Source organism: Sycon ciliatum, chromosome 9 (assembly GCF_964019385.1).
Source record: "Sycon ciliatum chromosome 9, ocSycCili1.1, whole genome shotgun sequence".
In the NCBI taxonomy this organism is placed as follows: Eukaryota; Metazoa; Porifera; class Calcarea; order Leucosolenida; family Sycettidae; genus Sycon; species Sycon ciliatum.
The window spans coordinates 5,720,300-5,726,672 of record NC_088651.1 but is presented as its reverse complement, the minus strand read 5'-3'; the positions used below and the strand labels follow the sequence as shown (position 1 = coordinate 5,726,672).

At 45.2% G+C, this 6,373-nt stretch overlaps 1 long non-coding RNA gene across 1 annotated transcript; it reads left to right on the top strand.

Moving 5' to 3' along the window:
- The first annotated feature begins 1,077 nt into the window (after positions 1-1,077).
- Positions 1,078-4,626, top strand: LOC135824484 (uncharacterized). Its single transcript, XR_010554862.1, has 3 exons — positions 1,078-1,216; positions 2,664-2,881; positions 3,720-4,626. It is a non-coding gene; the product is annotated as an uncharacterized LOC135824484 (long non-coding RNA).
- The last annotated feature ends 1,747 nt before the right edge of the window (positions 4,627-6,373 follow it).

The window sequence follows — 6,373 nt, the reverse complement described above, 5'->3', positions numbered from 1 at the left end:
CAAGCATAAAGACTTAGCAACGTCTCGCCTGCACCTGACTTACATGTATACGCTGAGGCTCCCCTCAGTAATCCTCACCTTGCTTCCTCTTATAGTATGTTCGGGCTAAGTGAAACTCGGAGTTGCAACACAGTTCTCCCCCTCTCCTCCTCCTCCTCCTCCTCCTCCTCTTCCTCCTCCTCCTCCTCCTCCTCCTCCTCCTCCTCCTCCGCTCTCTCTCTCTCTCTCCATCTCTCTCTCTCTCTCTCTCTCTCTCTCTCTCTCTCTCTCTCTCTCTCTCTCTCTCTCTCTCTCTCTTGTGTGGCTCAGTTTAGATGAGTATTCATCAAACAAGTGACTGACTACCTTGTGATTCCAGGTGCACTGGCAGAAAAGCAACGAGCGATAACTATTATCGTCTGCAGTGACAATCCTCTTGTACATTATGAAACCTACATAATTATAGTGTTGGTCCTTGTTTTTAATTTGTTTTTCGCAGCTGATGGAAATAAAAGGGGGTTTGTGAACTGACAACCGCTCCATTTAGTTGCTATTCACTCTGTTGATGAAAATTCTTTTATTGATGATGTAGAAAATTTATTGACGTTTCGGGCCAGTCACCCATCGTCAAAACAATGTACAAATAGCGAACCTGGCCTTTTAGTTTTATAACGAAAGCAAACTGATGCAGTGCTGAAGACTGTTCAATGTCCCAAACACACTCTACTCTATAGGGCTTGAAAGTGCTACGTCACAGCATAGCAACAATTTCAAAAATTCTAAAAATTGGATCCACTTGGATCCAGTTTTTGTATGGATCAAAGCACATTTCAAGCCGTCTTACTCACAGCAAGGTGATGTAACCAGTGAAACTGACTGATTTGGCTACTGGGGGCGGGGTTACAACTGGTGGCGAAGTAAAAGTCACCCCTGCATACGACATGAGTGGGTTGCTATGCACCCACATACTGAGGCAATAGCAAAGTCACACCTTAGTGGATCCAAAATAGAAATCTGATGTCAACTTACTACTCCCTGGCCTTTTTTGACGTCATCATTTTCAAGCCCTATTGTGTAGTAATACACGTACAGTGTATCTCATTTGTCTACTCACGTTTTGCAGAGATTGACGAGTGTGCCAGCGAGCCGTGTCAGAATGACGGGAGTTGCATCGACGCATTCAATAGTTTTTCGTGTAACTGCTCAGTTGGCTACACGGGCGACGTATGTCAGACACGTAAGTATGCCCCCGCCATGTGCTCAATATGCAATGTCATGCGAAACTATTCTGTTAGTCGCTGGACGTGTGGATTCATGTCATGACAATAGCAAATTTCATTCGTGCTGTAGAGGATTTACTTCGAAGTATTGTTATGGGGACCAGGCAGGCACAGTGGGTTGATCAAAGACCATGATTCAGATACGAGAGGTACCTGGTTAAATTCCTGCCTGGGAGCGGTTTTTCCAGCCGTGCTGCTACCCACAGTCAACTGGGAACTTGTGGCCAGGCACAAGGGGTACATGGATGCAGTTAATGGGGTCGTTCTCGACACTTGTGCCAGTGGTTGTGAGACTTACCCACTCACCCCCGGCCCCACCGTAAGGCGCTGCATCTGCGGCTAGGGTTTACCGGGTGTTAGCGGCCGTCGTGAGTTCCCTTCGGGAACGGACACGATAATTTACTCTTTTTTTATTGTTATGGGGTGCCGTTTAGTGACGTAACCCCGTTGCGTCAGTGACAATTAGGCCCCGGTGTAATATGCCCGAAACTTTGCCGAAAATGCTTTTGGGAAATTCTCATAAACCTTGCCCAAAATGCTCCCAGACCTTGCCGAAAATGCTCGGAAAATGCTCACTTTTTTGTCATCCTCAGCACACGCCGTCAAAACCAGGGAGTCAGAAAATACTCAATAAGAGACTTGCTCGAGTCTGCCATGGTAAACAAGTCATAAACTACTCAACAAGAAGCTAACCCACGGAGTGCGGAAGTGACGTTCTTGTTTGGGAAGTTTTTCTTCTCCCAATTTTGATACACAACGGCCAAGTGCTCCGTTTCCCCCAAAATGCTGCATCACGAGCCCAAAGTGCTGGGTTCGCGGATTGTACCGAAAATGCTCAAAATAATGCCGGCATATTACACGGGGCCTAGGGACAATACAGTGACATGCCATTTTTGCCTGTCATTATACCCATTCAGTTCTGTGGAACTTTTCTGCATTGTATAAGAGAAGCCCAGATCCAGTCAAAGGTTGAATGCATACGAATTACGAAGATCCAATCGAGTCACGTGATGAGTGCATACGAACACCTATTGTACATGTACTGTCGTGGACATGGAAATCCAGTCGATTGACCGGGGCCGGCGCCCTCATCGCGTACTGAACGCTGCGTGCAGTGCACAGTCATATTCATCCGATGCGACCAGCGCGCTGCACGCATAAATGCATGTGTGTACGGACTACGGCTGCATGGCCGGCGCCCCGGGGCCCCTAGACGTGTGACCGGATTTCAATGTCCACAACATTATAATGTAATCAAGTCATTGTGGTCCCGGGCGCGGGATGAGTGCATAAGACAGCTTGTAACTGATCCAGTCACGTCACGTGTCAGACTTATATGTACATGTCATGTAGATTCAGAAAAGTGTTGACGCCCATAGGACATTTTTGTGTTACTCCCTACAGGTTGGCTGACACTAGCTGTATTTGAAGCGTTGAATGCAAACGTCGCTATCCTTGAGTCGCAATTAGCTGAGGCGAACCGCACCATCCGGGCGAGCCTGAATACAAACGTCGGCATCCTTGAGTCGCAATTAGCTGAGGCGAACCGCACTATCCGGGCGAGCGTGAATGGAAACGCAAATCGCATAAACAATTTGGAAGGCCCTGTGTCTACATTGCAGGTATGTTAGAGTGTTACTGTATGCATGATGACTGTATGCATGAAGACTGTATGCATGATGACTGTATGCATGATGACTGTATGCATGAAGACTGTATGCATGATGACTGTATGCATGAAGACTGTATGCATGATGACTGTATGCATGATGACTGTATGCATGATGACTGTATGCATGATGACTGTATGCATGATGACTGTATGCATGAAGACTGTATGCATGAAGACTGTATGCATGATGACTGTATGCATGATGACTGTATGCATGATGACTACATCAAGAGTGTTGGAGCGCCACTTGAGTCTTGACTTCAAAATGTACAATGTACATTGTACATTTTGCCTGATGATCGTAGTAATACATGTACAATGTACGTGAAACTGAGAGTTGTGACAAAGCTTCAAATCTCCCTTGTGTATACATGTACATGTACATGTGAATGTGGTGAGCATAACAAGTGCTGGAACATGAAAGTGAGAGTCTGTAGTTCAGAGAAACGATAGAGCAGAGATTGTGTAGAAGAAGCTACAACTACTGTATGAACAAAAGAATGACATACAGTAATATACAATTTTCGTAGGGGTGGACATGAAACAGGCAACTGCCATTATGATACTATAATACCCGGTATATCTACTGCAATGTGTGTACATTACATGAAGTATACTACTTCGAAGTATTGTTTGTGTGGATTGAGGGATGGGGAGACGGTTTGGAGGCAAACTGTCTGATGATCACTACCTGACTTATATATAGACACTTGTGATATTGCTGGATTCTTCTTGAGGTTCGACCTGTGCTGAGTCTTGTATTTGTTTCTGTGCGTGTTCTCCTCAAGGAGTTACAACAGTGCAATCCAGCATCACTAGGATTCGCCTATACAACACATTACGGAGTTGGAAATGGAATCACCCAACTGGCTAGCCTCCGATTCACGAAGAAACGTGCATCCACACTTCTACGGATCACTTACTCAACCACTATTCGGACTAGTGGAGGGCCTCACGGCTCAGGCTCTCTGTGGTACGCCAAAATTGACGGTCAACAGTGCACTCGGCCAGCACGTATAAATATTGCTCACTACCGACGTGAACCCGATCGAGTGTCTATTCCTGCCTATTTGGAAGGTCTCTGCGGAGCGACAAGTGCGGGACCAATCAAGGAAGGCAGTCACGTGATCACAATTCACACGGGAGAACTTACGAACGTAGCTGACGCTACCTCGGGCGGCTGGGCGTCACACTCTCTTCTGCAAGTCAAAGAGATCTGCGACCAATAAGGAACTTTCGTTACACTGGCAACGTTAGATCGGATCAGTGATTTCCTTCGCTCTCTCTCTCTCTCTCCCCATCTGGGATATTGCATAATTATACATGTACATGTACATATACATGTAGTGTCCCTGTTATTGGTTGACAACATGTAACAAGGTAGAGACCACAGTGTTCGGAAACAGTGACCTTTCTACAACCATCCACGGTTGGTAGAGCCCCGGTCTTCACGACCATCTGAACCGTATGGGTGTTAGAGCCCGGTTCTGACCCTCTTTATTCTAGGGGAGTTGTCTAAGTTTTCTTGTTGTTGTACCTTCAGTCGTGTATTCGTTGTTCGCTCCTGGATGTCTTCTTGATATTCAGTCTTCGCAAAATTTGTAGCTTCTGTTCTGAATTGTTATTCTTCTTTTTCTTTTTATACTCGTTTTCCAACTTCTACCTCTTCTATTGTACTGTCACTCTATACGCATGTGTTATTGTTGTATCATCAGTATCAGCTGACATGTACACTACTGACTTTCCACTTATCTCACATGCTTGCTTGTTCTACCCGTCGCACCATTGAATGCATGGACTGTTGCCTGGGTACTGGCCGCCCCTTTGCTCCATTCAGCCCTGCAGCCATTGCTTTCATATGTAATCGGCTGTACTTCGTTCACTAATCTGTTTCGTCACCTACATGTAGCCAAACGTTTTGATGTTGTTGTTTGCAGTACGCTATACACCTCTCCCTTTCAACCGAATGCCATTTACCCACCTTTCTATTCAGCTTCTCCTTCTGCATGATTATAACTACATTATAAATGACAATACTTTTGTACGTGTGCGATGACCCCCTTCTTTGTCATTCTTCTGTCCACGCATAAAATGCACCTACTTTGACCTTTGAAACTCGGATGTTGAGCCATAAAAATATGTAAAAAGGAAACGGACATATGGATACGAGTTAAGAGCAACTCTCTATCACTGTAACTGGATACTATAATTATACTGTCAGAAAAAGCAATAACTAGGCACAAAACTGACAGAGTACTGAGACATTCGACGTCCTGACACCTATGTATATAGTATCCAGTTACAGTGATGGAGAGTTGCTCTTAACTCGTATCCATATGTCCTTTTCCTTTTTACACTTTGACCTTTCTTCTTCCTTCCCACTTCTCTGCCATGCATTGCCCCTCACGCAGTCTACCTCTAAAAGCTTGCCTTTGTTTCCTTAGTTCATAGTTAGTTCTACCAACTAACCTCCAGGTGTGTACAGTGTAGCGGAGTACGTTCACTACTTTCGTTTTGTTTCCTTCCTTAGGTTGTTACTCCGGGTGTGCAGCGAAGATATTTCGATATTATGAACAATAATATACATGTACAGTGAAATCTCGTTAAGAAGAACACGGATAATACAAACTTTCACTTTAGAAGAACTAGTATTCATGACTTTATTGGATAAAACACTGTGCATTCACTGGGTATAAAATACGGATAAGAAGAACTCCCGTTATTGCAAACAAATACCACCGGTCCCTTAGCGTTCGTCCTAAAGAGGTTCGACTGTACGTACATGTAGCAGACTCAGCGGAGGACGTTCAGGTTGGTTGTAACTAGTGTTGAAACGAGCGTATCTATAACAAACAAGCGATCAGTTCCACTAACGAGCAAGCTATCGAGCGAGCTAACGAGTTTCATTGATGTGGCAAATATGATTTTTGAACTTTTTTCTAAATTCGATTTTTTTCAGCTGGTTCAAATATCACCGCCGGCATTTGGGGTTGCTGCTGCTTCACTTCGAACTGCTGTTTGGTGTCGAGATGTCTTTTCAGCGCTGTCGTTGAGCAGCCTTTGTAAGAATAGACCCTTTCGCAAAGATTGCAAGTAGCCCTGTTCTTCGCTGCATCGCGGGAGAAAACTTCCAAACGACTCAGCGTAACTTTCACTCGAATGGAGAGGTGACCGAAGCATATCCTGCGACAGGTCAGCAGATGCGGAGCAAGACATCAGTAGAGTCCACCAAAGCTGCAACGACAACTGAAACAACTCAGTGTCGTGCAGGTGTCACTGTAACTGCGAGTGATTTTCATTTTGCGCGGGACTGGACTCTTGATTGACCAGGGAGTCGTAAAATATTCTACGACTCCCCGGTCCACATGTACTGCCATGTGTACGGAGTACGGTGTACGGTGTTCGTTAGTGCAAACGAGTTGGCCGCACAAACGAGCCGAGT